Source organism: Lactuca sativa, chromosome 4 (genome assembly GCF_002870075.4).
Source record: "Lactuca sativa cultivar Salinas chromosome 4, Lsat_Salinas_v11, whole genome shotgun sequence".
Lineage (NCBI taxonomy): Eukaryota > Viridiplantae > Streptophyta > Magnoliopsida > Asterales > Asteraceae > Lactuca > Lactuca sativa.
In genome coordinates this window covers 87,855,782-87,876,790 of record NC_056626.2, presented here as the reverse complement: position 1 = coordinate 87,876,790, position 21,009 = coordinate 87,855,782, and positions in this window count along the sequence as shown.

Here is a 21,009-nt window from a genome sequence, read left to right as displayed (position 1 = left end):
GAATTAGGAGTGTCGAACAAGTATAAGCGTATCACGAAGTAGAGACGACAATAAGTGAAGTAAAAGCGTCTATCAGGTATAAGCGACTACAAGTATAAGTGAAATAGAGACAAAAACAGGTGTAAGCGTATCAGGAAGTGAAAGCGTTATCAAGTAGGAGTTTACAACAAGTGAAAACGAAGCAGCGGTAATTAATAAGTATAAGTATTCGACGTGAAAGAGAAATTTGATGAAAACCTTGGAAAACCTTTATATTTAGGAAAATCGCATTTTTGTATTCTTTGGTTAAATCAGTGTGAAAACCTTTAGAAATCCTTGGAACCATTATAAATCAGTTTGAAATGATTTTGAATAAACAGTATAAGTAAGAGTTTGAAACAGTTTGAAAACCTTTTTGAAAGTCATTATAGTGTCCTACTCGGTAAAACAGTATATAGTGTGATAAAATCTTGTGCATGCGGGTTATCAATGACATGTGATTGATATGATAACTGGCATTTTAACTTGTATTCCCCCCCTATAAAACATGTAAAAACATATAAAAGGTTCATTCAGGGGTATGAACTCACCTAGTGTAAGTAGGTCCGACGAAGGTGCCGTTTGGGCGTTCGATGTCACGCAAGGACTCGAACACACACAATGACCTATTTAACATATGATAACATATGTTCACATACAATTAGTATATTTAATACTAATTAAACAAATATACGCGCTCAAAGGAGCGGAAAACACTTTGGATAAGTGTTTGGGTGTCCCGGGTAGCGTCTAAAGGTGTGTGTGACTTAGGAATGGAGTTTACTCTCCAAGATTAAGCCCTTAATATGATGTTTATGGCCCAGGGACTACTCACCATGAGTGTACGGCCGTAAACTCATGGTGAAGGGTTCTAGGGTGTTTAAGGCTTCTAGCTTGTTCATGGGATTTTTCTAAGTACTTTTCCAAAAAGGCATGAGTGGGTTTAAGGCTTCTAAGGGCATCTTATAGGAGTTTACGGCCTAGGGACAACTCCTAAGGGTGTTTACGGCCGTAAACTCTCATGTCATGGATTTAATGAAGTTTTAAGCCCTTAAATCATTCCTAGCATTTTATAGAATTAGTCTAAGGCCATTTGGGGGGCAAAACCACATTTTTGGCACATTTAGGGGTGTTTACGGCCTTGGTATATACCTGGGCCGTAAACTCCTTTTCCCCTTTCATTTCTTTGTGTTTAAATGGTTTAAACCCGAAATGTTAAGCCCCTAATTTATGTATTAATCCCAAGGGTGGTTTGGGGGTGTTTTTGGGTCTTTTTAACAAGATTTAGAGGTGTTTACGGCCGAAGCTTGTGCTTGGGCCGTAAACTCTCTTTTACCCCCTAAATTGATTGCTTTAATTGATCAAACACTCCTATGCTAAATCCCTAATTTATTTCCAAGCCATTAGGGACAAGTTTGGGGTCTTTTGGCCTTGTTTAAGGGGTTTACGGCCTGAGAAGGAGCTTAGGCCGTAAACTCCATTCTAACAGCTTCTAAGTCCAAATTTTTAGCTATAAACACAAATCAATATGTTTAGAATAAGCTAGGGTAAGTGGACTTACGATTTGGAAGCGTTTGGTTGCGAATTTGGGGGGAAAATGGGTCTAGAGAGAGAGTATAGAGAGAGTGTGTAAAAAGTCTCCAATGGACTCCACTCACCTATATATAGGGTTACGAGTCGGGGCTCAGTGGAAATTTTACCCGATACTGCCGTTAAATGGGGCTTTTGGTCGCACCCGATTTAGTGGTCGTAATAATAAAACTTAACATTTTTCCAATTAAATGGAAATGGGTGTTATGTGTTTTTATTTCTTTTTATCACAACTTAACGGCATATTAAATGGAACAATGGAATGTTTATTAAATTGACGACCTCTAATTAACGGAACTTTATAAACTGGAATATTCCGTTAACGGTAACGGGGAAATGTAACGGAACAACTTGGGTTCTCACACTTACAGATTATGTCAATATGGTCCTCCCAGAATTAATACTATACTTCTAACTGTCCTTGAGCAACCAATCTTTGGTAAACCTTAGATTGTCCTCAACAATTGCTTAATCATTTTAGTCATATCCAATTCAAGACCTTTTCCCTTCTTAATGCCCCATGCATTTGGAAAATTTTAGAAAGGATGAATATAGCACATGTAATCGATCCTATATCCGAAGCATATGGGACACGATTCATGATCTCTCACATAAAAACTAAACCAGTCTTTTGCAATAATATTTCCATTTCTATTTGACAAGTTCTCATAATTCAGATTATGAAAAGGGATGTCGTAATCATAATCGAATTTTAGAACACAAATAATGAACCCATATATAGAATTTCCATATGTTGAGCCATTCCAACATGAAATTCATATATATTCTTAACGAAATACGATTATTAATACCTCAAGCTAAGCTTTTAGATTTGAGATGAAGTATAATATCCTCTCCCTTAATTATAGCAAAACAACTTTTTCCCAATTGAGACCTTTTGTTTTCTATAATTAGCATTGCTAACTTGCAACCTTTATCATAATTATCATGCTCCCACTAACATGAAGATTAATAGCATAACACTTATGCTGCCACTAGCTTTGACATGTACCCAGAAATCAACTGGACTTCTAGAAATCAATACTTTATTGACTTTCTTACCAAAGTTCAGATTTCTGATACTAGATTGCCTTGATAAGACTTTATCAAAATCACACACCTCTCTTAGATAGCTCACAAGTGTGTCTAAACAATTTCAAAACTATGAAAAGGGATGCCGTAATCCTAGTCTAAATTGTTTAGACCTTTTTCCATTTCCCATAAGTCAATGTTAGTGTGCCGGTTAACCACACACGCTCCACTAACGACTTTGAGAACTGCAAAAGTCACCATTGCTATCTACTTAAAATCTACTTAGTGAAAGAGTTTCCTTACCATCATTTTCATGAATCGAATAGAAACCTTATGACACTTAGATTTTATGGTATATGTGTTCTTATCCACGTGAATTTGTCAAAACCATAATCACAATACTAGGTTAGTGACAAATCCTAACTCATATGGATTGAACTTGTGCAATCTTAACTTCTTGCCACCTGGCAGCTCAAGGGCCTGCCATTGCTTCCAAGTAGTTATGAAAACAATTGAGAACATGTAGAACTCAAATGTATAGCCAACTTAACTGGAATGTGCACAGAAATGTTAACAAGATAGGTTATAAACCTCTAGTTGTATGCTAGTGATGAAATACAGGTTTTTGTTCTTGATTACTTCTTGAAACCCTTTCAGGATCTTTTAGACTCCCACTGTCTCCTTGACCTATAATACTTTCTTGCCAAATATTCAAGAGATAGTATGGATTCTAACCAAGACAGACACTTAACACAATTAGCCCTAGTTCGTCTTTGTTTTATCCAAAACATCACAACTTACCAATTTAAAATGTACAAGAGTAGAAAACTTTTACTCTTACATTTGACAAGTGTTTTAAACCTTCTTTAAGATATGCCACTCAAGTTACAATCTTAGAGCATAACTCTACGAATTGTTTTGGAATGAAGTATGAATCATCTTCTTGATTTAACCACTTCAACAATTCATAACTACTCTTATTAACTATCATAATGTACTTAGAGGATGAATTGTGATAAGGTCTCAAAAACATTAAGATGATCTTAAAACATGATACTAAAGTACTCTTCCATCTTTTCAGATTTGAGAAACTTTTATCCTTCTGCCTAATTTGATTCTTCTTATTCGTTCTGTCATACATTGCAAATTTTCCAATGCTTCAGAATTATACTTAAGCTTGTAAGTATAATCATATTTACTAAACCTTAGTAAATCATGACGAATAGTCTTATCCATCTTTTGTGGTGGACTTTAACAAGTGCACAAGAAACTGTACTTGATCCCTTAGTCCTTCTCTTGACTCACACATCCATGTGAACAAGCAGTTAATCTTAATTTTCCAATGCTCGAAAGTTCTTATTCATCATACTATACAACTTGCATGATTCCAAGTTTCTATCCAACTGAAACTTGGGTGATGAGAATATTTCCTTATTTGGTAAATTTAGACACTACCACAAATGAAAGAATCAAATTCATATTTCCAATATTGCTATCAATGGAATCATATAAGCAACACCTTTTCCTTTTTCTACAAATGCCATTGTGAGGATATTTTAAAATAAATAAAATTAAAAACTTTTCTTTTTATTTTAAAACTTTGCGGAAAAACTAATCCTTACAATGCAAATGTATATGAAAACTTGTTGTCATCTATTCCTAAGCAATCTATCATAACTCTTAAGCACATGCTCAAAATTCTGATCACCGAACCATGCGATCCATCTTCGCGATCAGAATCAACATATACTTCCTTTAAGTTTCTTTACTTTTGTTTGATTCTTAAAACATCAACATCTGACCCAGCCACATCATGTAATAAGAATCTCCAAGTAGGAACTTAATAGAGTTAGACAATGGAATTTACCTAAAATAAAGTCAAACTTATTGACTTTACCATCCTTAGGTAAGTTTGGCAGCTTCATAACCAAAGTCCCTTCCTTTGGCAATAGAAATATATGGACCCTTAGGTAATAGTACATCAGACTATCTCAGACTTAGCCTTTCTCTTTACCATTTGGTCAACCAAGTTTACTATGGCCAATCCCTTTCCATTGGGAAGAGAATGCATTTTTGGATTTCCTGTGTCACTATTGTCCTTGTCCATAAAGTTTCGGGAAGTTGATAATCAAATTTGCTTTACTAGTATACTAAATCATTTTTGATTTAGCAGCACCAAGCAAATAGATAAGATCATTAAGGGTCTTGTCATAGTCTATTTCATAGGAGTCCCAAAGGAACTCACTATGTGACTTAGAAAGTGATTGAACCACTAACTTTCTCAAGACATTGACACCCAACTCTCTCGGCTTGTCAGCATGTGACTTCATCTCCAAGATGTGATCACACCTAGACCTTGCCTTGCCAATAGGGCTTGAGTGACCTTGAACTTGTGGGTTAGGGAGAATAATTGCAGGAGGTGGAGGAAGTGAGGTTCCAAGATATTTGGGAAGATCATAGATGTCTGAACTTGACATCTTTTGGGAGATATTCAAGATAGTTGATTTAAAGTCCTTAATATAACACCCAATATGAAATATTAAGGCTAGGACCCAACAAACTATTTTATAACTTGGAAGATGGATGTCATAATCCAAGCTATAGAATATTTGAAAGTAGGTGAATGACGATTCACCAATTTCCACCATGAAAAACGAAATAATTTATTAGGTTTTAATTGGATTTGAAACTCCTAGATCTTTGAGATTCATTGAACTTTCAATGGCATGTTTTGAATCTTGAGTGTGCCCTTCAGGTTTTGTGACTGGGATGCCGAGGATCACAAAACAAGGTGTGAAGTAACCATGCAAATTACTTGGTACCCTTAAGTGTTTACCCCTCAATCGATCTGCCGGTTAACCACACACGCTCCATCGATACTACGATAAACATTAAGTTACCCTTTGCCTACCTTGTTAAATACGAGTTAGTGTGCCGGTTAACCACACACACTCCACTAACCGACTTAAACAAAGTGCAAAGTGTAATTTCATGGATTAGCACCTTATTCACATTTTCCTAAGTAACTAAGATTGGGTATTATTAAGAGTTTAGTTACTTAGTATTTATCATTAATACTTTTAATAAAGGGAGAATTATAGTCCTGTCAAACCCGTTCGGCTAACGACCCTCCACCAGTCAAGGAAGCGGTGGGTGAGACTGGACACCCATTAAACTGCCATTTTATAGGCAGTAACCTTATACCCCCCCCCCTTATATACCGGCTTCGTGAATGATGCCTACTAACGGTAAGACTGACTTTACTCTTATATAAATATATATATATATATATATATATATATATATATATATATATATATATATATATATATATATATATATTATTAACTTATAATATTATAAAGTATAACGGTTGAATTTTAACTTTTAAAATTCTAAGAGCTAACTTGGAATTAAAGTATCCATAAGTGAAAACTTTTCAAATTCCAAAACTTGAGGGAATGTTTTGAAACTATTCAAAACTCTTGGATTTTCATAACTTATGAGTTTTAATTAGAGCTTAAATTTTAATGAAGGGACTCTTGGACATCCATAACTTGAGGACAAGTTATGGAGCCATAAAATCTATTTATAAGGAAAGACACTTCATTTTTTTTGTAACCTACGGCATTTTTATGAGTTTTTAAGATTCATAAATGTCACTTTTCATATAACTTGAGGACAAGTTACAAAAACACATTTTATGAACAAATTTTAGATTAATTTGTATTGAAAACTATTAACACATATTTTTCATTAATCTAAAAAATAACTCACAAAACAAGGTAACACAAAAAAACTTTTGGATTCCATAACTTATGGAGTTTAATGTTTCGTTTATGATGAAACTTTTCAAGTTCCATAACTTAAGAACAAGTTATGGAATTCTTTAAAACATTAAGACCAAGTTTTGTAACTCCATAAAAAACTTTGAATCAATTTTTTTTTAAACCTTTTCATATCTATAACTTATGGAGGTTTCAAAAAACTCTTTCGATCAAACTTTTAAAACTAATAAAATAATCATATAGGTTTATCTTTTACTAAATTTGACCTAATTCAACTCATATAGAAAATGATTCAAATTTTACAAATAATTAGTTTTTCACAAAAACAAGTAATTATCTTAAAATTTGACAAACATCATGTTTTTTTTCTTTTTTTTTCAACTTTGAAAATAAAACATTTGCATTAATATATAACAGAAAACAACCCATGGCTCTGATACCACTGTTGGGTTTTGAGCATTCTAACACTCCTATGGTGTACATGCAACCCTATAAACCTTGGATCTATGTTTTCTCTATTATACATGCAAATAAGAACTTTCCAAGGCTTAAATCCTAACTAGCATATTATGAAGCAACTATACTACAAAGACTAGTTAGATGACATACCTTTTGGTGTAGCTTGATGTATTCAAGCTTTAAGAGCTTAGCCCCAATAATGTGGAAGCCTCAAGTGGAATCGCAAATCACCAAAACATCTTAGAAGACTTTAGAGAATATGGATACTTGGCTCTCTCTAGTGAAATCGGCTAGCCCTTTTTAGTGTACCCACACTAGTACCAATTTCACCAACCAATGACATCTTCATATAGTATGGACACTAGGGTTAAACCCATGACCTTTCATTTCATATGATCCATGGGTTAAACACTCCATGGACTATCCATGAAAGCTTAGCCCAAGCTAAATGAACTTGGCCCATTCCATATATATAAGAGTCCATATTTAATTAGTTCATTTTGATCACTTAATTAATTGTAAATTAATCCTTGATCAGTACTAATTAAATAATATGATTCCATATTAATATATTAGAACTTATAATATATTAATATTAATCATAAATATACTATTCTCAAAAGATTATCCATATAAATTGTGCCGATGAAGTGCAACCCAAATGGACCATGCCGGGTCGGGTCAAGTACATACCAAATATACTTATGGACTTAGACATTAATCCAACAAAAACAACACCTAGTCATTAGAACTAGAGTTTACGACCATAAACTCTAGAGTTTACTGACGTAAACTCGTTGAGTTATGACACCAAAACCGTAAACTCCAAGGGAGTTTACCCTTGAACCCTAAACACCCTAGCTTTGCTCTACCAACACTTGGATGCAATCCTTGTGAGTTTTAACACTTTAATCAAAGTGTTTTCATGAATCTAGAGTGTGCCAACTTATTTTATAAGTTATAATTTAGCTAATTAGTTATATATATATATATATATATATATATATATATATATATATATATATATATATATAGATATATATATATATATATATATATATATATATATATGTTCATTATATGATAACTAGGCTCGTGCGTGTGTACAAGTCTACATTTGTCACCTAGCACCGTACCCAACACTTCAATCCAATCCACTCACCACAAGTGAGTTCATACCCCTTTAATTAACCTTTGAAGTACTTTTAAATGTTTTAAATGCTTTTATGGGGGGAATACAAGTTGAATACTTATAGTTATTACATCAATCACATGTGATTAATAACTACCAAAACCAATGATTTTATTACTGTTCAAACTGTTTTACTTCAAACTACTTTACAAACTCTTTTACTTCTCAAATACTTTTACTAAAACTTTGTTACACTTATTATAAATTGCATGCCCGTATATGTATAACTATATAAGCAATGTTTAAAAGGCTTAGGAAGGCCGTCCGCCTTATTTCCTTTTCCTCGATTTGGATGTGGTCTGGTGGGATATCGGGTAGCCGTCCGAAGGTCGTTTCAATATTAATTATATATCATGTGTACATATACAGACATAAAAGTGCTTCCATATTCATATGTACTAGTTACATCATTAGTAAGTTACCATCGGGGTAACACAGGATCATACTTATACTATTGCTAGATCAATGAGTCAATTCATTCATGAGTCAGTACTTACTACTATGAGAACATATACATTACATTACTATGAGAACATATACAACTATACTAGGAAGAGAACATATACAACGATACTAGAACAAGTAACAATACATTACATATACATAAATACGTTAACAATTGTGATCCACTGTATCAGAGCATGACTTAAATGTCATGGCCCGAGTTGTAGCCAGAATCTCTTGGAGGGAGAGCGTGAGTTTTCGTATAGATCTATACTGGATTGACTATCCTACACCTTGCTGCTAGCTACAGCCGGACCTACAGGTCTGCGGATGCCAAACGTCATACCTTTTTACGACCATACCTTTGTCGTTGTTACCGGTTGATAGTATGGTACAATTAATCACATGATACCTTACTATAAATCCGGTTTAAGGTAGTTAGTACAGCAGTAGTTCCTATAATACAACACTACAGTACTACAATAATTTACCCTTTACATACATTTAGTGATCATTTCACTTAAACATTAATGTACAAACTATATTTTGATAATGATAGTTACACTTGGGAAAATTTCACGCTTTTACGATAAATGAACATACAAAACAGTTAAGTCTTGGTAGAAGGCTACTTTTAATAGAAAATATAGGTTTTTCTAAGAGATTCAAACTTTTACAAACACTTACAAACATTCACATACTTTTAGTACCAATGTTTACAAAATCATACTTTAAACCACGTTCAAACGTTTTGATACAAACACCGACACTAAAATACTTATGAACTCACCAGCGTAATGCTGATAAACTCTTTCAAAATAACTTGTATTCTTAGGTCATCGGTAGACAGGTACCGAGGCCAGATTTTGAGAAGATGGAGCGCATCCAAGACTCATCTTATTATTTTGATTTACTTTTTGGTGTCTATAACTGTACTGAACACACTTGTATTAAAATTATATATTTAATGCAATGGATGATGTTGTTTGCTTATTTACTGTTATACTATGTTGTGATACTTTACATGACGTCCTTCGCCCCAGAACGTTTCTGCCGTTCTTGGTTTTGGGGTGTGACAGATTTTGGTTTGATATCGATGGTCAAAGGACTTATATCGAATGGTTATAGGTCACCATCGAGTTTTGTTCAGGAAGGCTGATAACGAAGGCTTCGTTATAGACTATGTTGGAATCGAATGGCTTGGAATCGAATTCGATTTGGGAAAAGCATTGATGATTTGAATTCGAAGGTGATACTTGGTCAATATTGATGTCGATAGTCGACTAGGAGTGGTTGATAACGAAAGGGAAGAAGGGTAATCGAGGTTAATGAAAAATTTTCAATTAGAATCCCTAAAGTTTCAAAGATATGACAGTTTTAGTCCAACTTCGAAATGATGATAAATTTTGTGAAGATTAAAAGAGTATAATTTCGAATCCCTGAAGTTTCGAAGTACTGGCAGAATTTACCCAACATCGCAATTGGGCTGAAGATTCTGAAACATGGAGAATTTACGTATCTGGTCCCTACAGTTAATGAGAATTGACATTTTATGCCCAGTTTCGCAATTGGGGTAAAGTTTCGCATCTGAGACTGTATTTGGCGCAACGGGTCCCTTCAGAATTCTGATATTGGTAGATTTTACCTAGATTTTGGAAATTCTTGCAACTCTCACTCAAAATTCGAATATTTTCACAAAAATTTGAAAATTTTCATTATTTTTTTGTGATTGTTTTTCCATGCAAGTTTTTCGCGGTTTCATTTTTTGCACACATCGAGGGGGAGATTTGTGAAGTTTATTTCTCGGGCACTTCTCAACCTTAGCGGGTTTATAATCACATGTTGATTATAAAAAGGGGGAGAATGTAGAGTGGGTATTCGAAGCTTCTCGGGTATTCATTTGCGGATTTGAAGACCGGTATTATTTTGAGGGGAGTTGGTCTTTGATCGTGCGAGCTCGTTGGATATTGAAGCCAGGACATCCAATCCTAACTTTGAAGGGGAAAATATTAGGGTGCAAAGTCACTCTTGGATGTCATGTATGCTTAATCCTTTGTATGTGTGTATTGAGTTGTCTTTCATTCATAAGGAAGTGAGTGACACCCATTTTATGTAAGGAAGAACTTTATGAGAGTTAGTTTGGAGAGAGAATTATTGCAAGCCCACTTGTACTCTTTCTAAAAACTAATGAGAGCTTAAACGATTTATTTACTCATGTGTTCTTAATGTTCATGATTCTTGAATGATTCAGTAGATCTTATCAATTATGCATATGTCATCATGATTAACACCATTACAGTGTAACTAGAAGGCAAGAATCATGGATCAAGTATGTCGCAGTTGCTTTATAAATTTCGAAGCTTGGTATAATAGCCATGCCAAATGACAATCTCAGAAACTATATGGAGAGGTCGCGTTTCTTAACTACCTTGGCCCATCATCTTATCGACACCATTGTCATATAGTAGCCTTGCTTTGCATAACGTTATTAATAGCCCTGCATTAGCAGCAACAACTACGTTGCATCGTATCATTTGGATCATACTCTTGAGGAAAAAGGAGTCTCAAGCCAACCACTGTTGCATAAGCCTATTGTGCAACACTACGTCTCTCGTGGTTGAGGTTCGTTCGTTTTCTTTTATCTATTTAATGCATTATTGCTTTGACTCTACCCAACCAATGTCATTGGCTGCTCGCCAATCACATCGGACTGGGGGGACTTGTTAATGTTTGGTCCATTAGATAGTCCAGACCTCAAGACTTGGCCTGCCAGCCTTGTCTACCGCCCGCTCCTGGCGCTCGCCTAAGGCCCGATCATGGCACTCGCCTAGATACCCTAAGAGGGCTTGCCCAACTCCTTGTAGGTTGGGCTTATGTTGGGTCTGAGTTGGGTCGGCCCAAGGCCTGACCTAACTCTCCCTAGACCTAATTGTCCCCTATAAATAGAATATAATCTCCTCCATATAAGGGGCCTTTCCAGAGATCTAAACCCTAGAGCCGCCATGGCCAAACACATACCCCACACACCAAACTGGTTCTCTCTGGCTAGGAGAAACTCGTTCATCCTCAACACTGATCTAACTTGATCGTCAAAGCTTGCTCCTAGGCTATATTCCATATGGAAAATCAAATGATCTGTTGTGGTTCTTGCTAGGTATCAAGTCGGGAATATGCAAACCACATCACACCCAGATCTCCGATCTGGATCCAAGACTCCAAAACCCGAAGACTTAGTGAGATGTCGCAACAGATACCAACTTTAACTACCTAAAATTTATTAAAAAAAATTATTTTTATTTTAGCCAAAACCTCCGAGTATCATAAAAACCCAAAAAAGAAATCACAGGTGTATCAATACAATCATCCCAAATTAGAGTATCAAAATGTGGATATCATAAAAGATCTGCGAGTCGGAATGTACAGTCATGCCTTTGCCTTTCCGAGATCATTTGAGGTAACCGAAACACATTTAATCCATAATTGTAAGCATAAATCTTAGTGAGTCCCTCCTAAAATATCCATACAACTCAACAATAATAAACAACTACGGGTTATCAGCAACTGTTGGGATTGAAACCCTAATTGTGATTTGATGAACAAGATGCGGAAAATAAGAACAAACACAAATAATGAATATTATGTCGAATGATCACTCGATTTATTGAAATATGAGGAATAAATTACACTTAAAGCATATACTAAAGAATCTAACACTACATAAGAAACCTCACGTGGCGGCTACATTTTGCCTCACCCTCTTAACCCTAATTGTGAATAATACATGACTATTTATAGGGAAAGACAAGTCTTGGTCTTTTAACCTAGAATTCATCAAAGGGGCCCATTGCCATCATCCATGGAGTGCTTTGAAACCCTACAATCTCCCCCTCAAAGTATGGAATGGATAACAATGCTTTAACTTCCAAAACAAGCATCTAGCAAATAAAAAGATCTACAACGAGGAATATATGAAGCAATCCACGAATCTTGATTCTTCGATAGTCTTCAAACACGAGCTCTAGGATATATAAATCAAGCACTGAAGTAATGTCTTTAAACTTCATTTTCGAATGTAATCCCAAAGAATCTTCATGAAAACCAAACCCGCCATAAAAACCCATTTCAGAACAAAGAAACTGAATCACTTCTTGTCTTTGAAGAGCTCCCCCTCCAAGTTACAACGATCTTCAAATAAGCTAATGATATAAGCCATCAAAAAATATCATGTAACAACCCAAACTTTAAGATTCGTAACGCCACTTGATCGAGAAAATACAAGAAGTCGGAGATATAACAAGTCCTTAGCAGAGCTCGATGAAAAACTTCCGCTGTAAAGGATACTTCTCTGTAAAAACCTTAGTAGAGCTCGATGAAGAACTTCTGTTGTAAAAGCTACCTTCATAATTCTCCCACAAGCTTTATCAAAAATCTTCAACTTTGAAAAGTCACAAATCCAATTTCGAATGGCCATACCAAATTCTCCCCCGATTTATAATCAAAAAACATGATTATAAAGCCTTCAAATGGTCATGAGAATGATCTTGAATGGATAAAAATTTACTATGCTCCCCCGCGACAAAAAGATATACACAATGAAGTATAAAATCCGAAAAAAATCGTGAAAATTTGACGTTATAAAAAAAAACGACTTTCCGAACCACCAAGACTTGATGGAATCTTTATTTTTCTATTCACGAAAAAAATATGAGCGTTGAAAAATCCAAAACTGTTCACCATCCCTTAAAATTGCAAATTTTTCGAAAAAACGGGCTGAAACTGTCACTTTGCTGAAACATCCAGGACTGAAAAGGTAATTCTGCATCAAATGCCCCTTCATTTGTAACAGATTCTGGAAATGGTCCATAATCGCCAAGCCATGAAAAATACAGGGACCGGAATTGACAAATCGTAGGTGTTGCAGGGACAAAAAAAGAAACGTTAAGTCATCTTCCCCAATTTACCCCTGATTTAAAGAACACGACTGGAAGGGGGCTCATACAAGCGTTCACAAACGAAACCATACATACGATTCCAATCAACTCCTTGTAGACTTTCGTTTCAAGTATAAGCAACCGAACCTAAGTTCGTTTCAAGAACGCCATTTATTCACCTGAAGCGAACACAACCGAACGTTCGGTTCGTTTCTTATTTCCATATCAAGCTTCATCAGGCGAAACTCCTTTCGCTTTCGGTTCATCCTTCGTTCGCTCCAACCATTAACAACCGAACCCAGTTTCATTGATACAAAAGCAAAACCGAGCATCACGATTAGAATAAGGAGCGAAACCTTAGCCAAGCCGAATCACAGGTTCGCTTTCGGTTCATCTCCTATTTCAGTCCCAGCATAAACACACGAACCCAAGATCGAGGTTCGTTCCAAGAGCTACCAACCGAACTCAAGTTCAATCGAGGCCATAAATCAATTCCAAATCCTTTCGATGCAAATCAATCGACCACAACTCCAATGCTAATCAATATCAACGAGCGTTATGAGTGTGAGCCCAGAAAAAACGAGCTTCATTCGTTCATAGTTCACCCCAAATCACAGTCAATTTTGACTTTACATACTTTGACCAAGAGTTCGTCTATCCTGATTAAGATTCAATATTGAATTCATTTGTTCGCATCACACAATCAATTTTGACATAAGCCCCAACCAAACACAGCTCGATCCGAGACCCATTTCACCGTGATTCATAAGAACAACGGATGACCTTTTAGCGCTTGACCATCTGGAACACCTTTAATTCAATTCAGTTAAATTACAAACTCGATTTCATTCCTTTGAGTTCTAGTCAAATTGTGAAGCCCATCACCAACACAGAAGATAACAAACAACGAGCCTCAAAGAATCGATTGAATTTCAGATCAACAATCACTTTGTTCTTCATCAGTCTTTCAAAGAACAGATTTAAACACCATACCAAAATCATCACTCTCATGGTAACAATATCGAAATAATCATCAATTTCTTACAGTTAATAAATTAACCTTGAAATTAATTGAATAGAGGATGAATCTAAGGGCTCGAAAAAAGGAAAAAAATGATGTGATAAGAAAATCGAATAACCCAAATCCCGTCATCAAACATGAACCAAATCAAAGATTGAAGGAAACAGTTGGATCTCAACATATAATCGATTTTCAATCAACAATTAATTGAATGAATCCAAGAATAACAATCTTCTGATTTCAAGATTGCATTATCAATGATAAGCGTGAATCAAGAAGAACTTGAATGAACAGGAAATAGGTTTGGGCTTATAAAGTAGGCATGAAGTGCTTAATGGACTGGATCCAATGTAAGAATGTGATAGAAAAATAAAAACGACCCACAATCAGCTAGAAGATAACGAATGAAATAAGAATCGGAATAAAAATACCACATGAACAGTAGATGAACAAAAGTATCCATGAACAGTAACTTGAACAGATCTTTGATTCCAAAACGCCAAAACACCAATAATCTTCAATATACGTGCAGAAAATCACCAAATCAAGAACCGATTCTTCAAAAATCAATAGATCTTCAAAGACCCGCTCTGATACCACTTGTTGAGATTGAAACCCTAATTGTGATTTGATGAACAAGATGCGGAAAATAAGAACAAACACAAATAATGAAGATTATGTCGAATGATCACTCGATTTATTGAAATATGAGGAATAAATTACACTTAAAGCATAGACTAAAGAATCTAACACTACATAAGAAACCTCACATGGCGGCTACATTTTGCCTCACCCTCTTAACCCTAATTGTGAATAATACATGACTATTTATAGGGAAAGACAAGTCTTGGGATTGTAACCTAGAATTCATCAAAGGGGCCCATTGCCATCATCCATGGAGTGCTTTGAAACCCTACAACAACCCTAGGATTATTAGCAATCCTCGTTAGCTAACAACATGCCCTGTGGATTAACAAAATGTTTCAGGGGTTATTAGCAACCCTAGGGATTCCCAGCAATCAGAAAGTTATGACAGCTCTCACATAGAGGGTAGACAGGATCACTGAGATAACTATTAGTAGTAAGCTCATACCCTATCAATATTTATCCTAGAACTCTAGTTGATTCAAAAGTCGATCATAGTCGAAAGTCAACGGTGGAGGTTAGCTTGACAGGCCCCCACATCGTGACCCCTTATGGTCACACAATGGCCACTACAATACAAAACAGTCGGCAACTGATCAACTCCCACAGCCTAACCATTATGGGCCAAGATGTTGCAACTGTCCAGCGAGATGGTCTTGAAAACACCAGTCGTCACATCGTGGCACCAGGTAGCCACACCGTAGGCACTGGCCAGTAAAGACTTAATGAATTTAGCTACTATGCCCCTATCCTAACCGCTCAAACTTCCAGATTTTGACCTCCTCATGGTCTTGATGGATAAAGTTTACAACTTTATCCATTAAGACCTTTTATTATGACATGATCTCAACGTGTAAGATCCTACTGACAACACCAAGTCATGGGTATACTAAAAAATCCATGTAAACCAACTTTCCAACCAACCCCAAGGTCCAAAAATTGACCATTGCACTAAAAGGTTCTGAAGTTCAATCCAACTCCATAAACCAGAGGATTTGGGACAAAACTCATGAAATTGACCTAGAACTAGATCTAGAGAATCAATGGTCAAGGTAAAGAATTTATACCTTCAATGATGTAGAAAAGAGATGTAGATGATGGATCTAAGTTGGAACCACTCTTTCAAGCAACACCCAAAAGCTTCTTTTTCCATCAACGTTCACAAAGATCGGTTTCAAGCACTCATTACATAAAAGGGGCTAGGGTTTCAAGCACCCAAGGCCACACTATAGCTAGGACAATTAAAATAAAATAAACAACTCAATACATGAAAATAATACCTAGAATTAACACAGATGTTACATATATATTGTGGTGCCTACAAAAATTTAAAATGTCTTACAAATCAAGGGTATGAGACATTGTCGTTTAGATCACATTTGGATTGTCTAGATTATTTAAACGTAATCCATGTTAATAAGATTAACCCAACAAGAGATAAGTATTACTGAAATTATAATGTATCATCTCTTATTACATAAGGAAACCAACTGACACATTTACATGGGTCGAATCTTACAAATAAGATCTTTAACTATCCACATGTTCTATCCTTCTCTCGCATTGACACAACTTTTTTTTAAAAATTGAAACTATCTTCCTCTCTTTTTTTCTCTTCCTCTATGTCTCTCTCACTCACATACACATACACATACATATACTCACACATCCACTTATGCATACACACTCCTCCCACAAAAACTGCCTAGCTGTTTCAAAACCACCAATTCTCATCGTTGCTACCCCACCGACACCCATTGCCCACCAGAGTAGCCAAAATAAGAAGACCTTAGATGTGGATGCAAAGGAAAAGAGAAAAAAAGGCCTACAAAAAGAGTCATTACTGTTTAAAAGAACCTTACTTGTAAAATAAATTGACATCATCACCTAGTCTTCTTTTATCGATGTGACTTCTATCGAAGGTAATCTTTTACATACAGATCTCACATGTTCTTCAATCATTGATGAACTAACTATTTTCTAGTGCAACAGAGTCCTTAGAAATAGGATACCCATGGTGATTTCCAACCATAGACATTATATATTAAAAGCACATGTTTACTTTATGTTTTAAACTAGAGGGAAAATTGAGTTTTACTTTGGTTTTATTTATATAGTAGTTTCTTTATCACATCTATCTACTTTTTTCATTTTTAGGCACAATAAGAATTTCATCCGTGGTTTCAATTCTCTGGTCAATGACTTTTTCGAAAAGTCAAGTATTAATGATGTTCCTTATCATTATGTTGTTTTGTAACACTCCGGTTTTCAAAGCATATTTAATAATAAAAATAATCATTTGAATATCAATTAGGATTAGTTCAAACTATTATTTAAAACTACGGTGAAAACAATAAAAGTGAAATAAGGTTTCGATTGAAGAGCTCTAGGTGTTACGTATTTCGTAGAAGTATTTGTCGTCTTCTTGATTAAACCTTGGCTTTCTCGTTCCTACTGGTACTAAAAATATTGTTTCCTAGGTTACCCATATTTAGAGTTCTAAATGGGTAAGTATAGGTCCTAGTGAGTTTAATTTGTGTTGTATGTAGATGTCTATCACTATAAAAACACACAGTAGTACATATCACCCAATTACATAATTTAAGAGAAAATTTAATTATTCAAAAAATTACCCAAATGTCTATTTCCCTTCCCCCTTGACACAACTCATATCTTGTGTTCACGTATTTTAAATATCCAAGCAAGTGCATATAACTTTAAATTTTCATCAATGCCAATTATATATATCTGTCATCATGCTCACAACTATTAAACACTAATTTGTTCCCACTAGAAGTGTCATCCCAATAATTCACAAAGAAGTAGAACAAAACTCAATATTTATAATCTCTATTAAAATGGCAGCTTCTTTAATTGTCGATAAAAAAAACCCACGACATATATAACTAGGGAGTGGTAAAAATTTTGAAATTTTATTTAAATTAAAAACAAGATTAAATAAGAATCAAATATTTGGTACGAAGGGAAAGAAATGCATTATTTGCGTAAATTTTGGCGATCCAACGAAATAAATCATTAAGTAATACAAGTAACATGCTTTGCAAAAAAAAATCCAATAAAAAATAAAGATGACTTACTTTTTACTAATCAAGTTTTGATTATTTTTCTGACAACTTTATTTCTGTACTGATGATGATTCATTTTGTTTATTCACTAAAAATTATACAGATGATGTCCTACCAAATATTTCATTCTCACCGATCTATATCCCGATGATGATGTGTAATTTACTCAAGTCAGGGCCACATGCATGGTAATCTTCCATAAAATACTAAATTAGTTTCGGTTTATGAGGCTAAAACAAAATTTTAACTTTTCAAGGATTGTTTAATGACTTCAAAAATACTTGCTATATCTTCAACTACGTAAAAATATGATAATATTAAAGATAAATCCAACGGCATGTAGTGGTGATTTCGTTGGTGTGGTAAGAAGAGAATTAAGATAGGACTCGTAATCATCAAACGAGAAGGGGAAAAAGATTTTACTTGATTTAGAGCAATATCTGGGTCATCTTTAGCAGCAACAATTTAAGTAAAAACAGTGGTGACAAAACTAACAAATATAGCGATTATAGTTATTAGAGAATCCATGATAGCCGGTTAGGCGAAAAATATAGTTGTCATTTAATAGATTTAAACTTTATTACTGTGAGATGACACATTAACATTTAAGAGACTTGGAGTTTATTGAATTTACAATGGTAAAAAAAAGTTTATAATTCTTAAATATATAATATAAACTAGCTTTTGTAATGTTTTATTGAACTTTATAGAGTTTTAAGGAAAAAAAATTGATTAACTTATATGAATATAGAAATATGTATGATGTGATATTCCATTGAACTCTATATATTTCAATGTATTGTGAATGTCCTTAACGGCAACAAAAAAATTAGTGATGACCACAAAATATGTGAAGGAAATTCTTGCGTTTTCTTAGGAGGATTAGTGGCGATATTATGTCGCCCATATTGATATGGCCATTTCTCCATAATGAGAGGTAAGCAAAGTCGTTGGATTTTTTTTCTTTTTGATCGATGGTTTGGATTCAATAGAAACAAAGCACACATGTAACGTCCCAAAATTCAACGGCAAAAATTTCATTTTTAAATAAGTTATTACATAAAACCATCAGTATAAAAAAATTCATTATAATATCTCGTGACAAACCAAAGTGTCGGTAAAAAAAACATATTATAATAAAACCATATCAGAGTGTAATCCCAAAGATCTCATGTGCGGAAAACATAGTGTGATGCGCTGCGATCGAGCCGACTCCTTTCCTTGAAAACAAAATACCTGAAACCAAAACTGAAAACCATAAGCACGAAGCTTAGTGAGTTCCCCAGATACCACATACCATACAACCCAACTGATCCATACATGTCATACGTAGCCAAGAACCATACATAACCAGCATATCCATAATCAAGTAAGGTGTTATGTGCCAAACATAGTCTTGCCAAGGTGCTATGTGCCAAACATAGTCTTGCTAAGGTGATATGTGCCAAACATAGTCTTCCCATTATGCCACGGGCCGCACGTGGTCTTCTTGGTCAAGCCTGGGGCCACTCCCTGAGTCTTACAGAAAAGTGCCAAGGTGTAACAACCGAAAAATACAACCAATTTTAACTTTTTCAAAAAACATCTTGATTCCATTAAATCTTTACAAAAAGGTTTTCAATACAAAACATTTAACGTGTTCCTAGAATCACAATGCTACAAAATTATGAGGAGCGGTACGATCACGCCTTCGCCTTGCCACAGTCTCCTAAAGAACCTGAAAAACATGAAACCACAACTGTAAGCCCGAAAGCTTAGTGAGATATCCCCAAAATACCAACCATAAATACCATACACGCATAACATGCCATAACATATCCGATCACAGAACAGCCCTGCACTTCGGGTCTACTGTGTGACTGGTCCGCCGCACCGGCCTACAGTCCACCTGGTCCACCCTCTGAGTCTATCCACATACATCGAGTCTGCAGTGTGATTGGTCCGCCCACTCCCGGGCCTTCAATCCACCTGGTCCACTCTCTGAGTCTACAGTATGACTGGTTCGCCCGCACCGGGCCTTCAGTCTCTCTGGTCCACTCTCCGAGCCTTCGGCACGTCTGGTCCACCCTTTCGGGGCCTACAGCCTATCCGGACCGCTCGTTGGGCCTTTAGGACAACCGGTCCGCCCTGTGTATCTTGGCCCACAACACACAGCAGGAGCCGCCTCAGCCCAACTCCAGTCCAACAACCATGTGCACATATACATACAATCATATAGCAATTCACAGTCAACAAGCAGATCAAACAGATCACATAGCATATCATCATCCTAACCAGGATACCGACCTAACAGGTCACTAGCATAGCATCTCCCTATCTCTCACGATACCGATCTCAAGCAGGTCTCTAACATATACCATCCTAGCTCTCAGGATGCAACAAATCATAGCAACAACATAACAACAACTACCCGGATCTCAATCCGATAAGGGTCGGCCTTGGTGCCTTAGACCCTGTTGATATAGTGAGGATAACTCACCTCGAAACTGCCGACTGAACAGATAACCCAAGCTGCTCCAATCACTGATACGATCTCCACCACTGGACAATCACCAATGCACTGAACTCAAAACAATAATCAACAATTACCACACTGCCCCTAGAAACCACTGGTCAACCCTTGGTCATGGACAAGGTCGAAGTCAACCCCTGACTGACTCTACCCGCCAAGTCAACCCGATGACTCGCCGAGTCCCCATACTCAGAGTTCCCCTCAATCTGTGACCTAACTCGCCGAGTCACCCCGAGACTCGTTGAGTTCAACGACTCTGAGTCCACTCACACACAACTCACCGAGTCATCC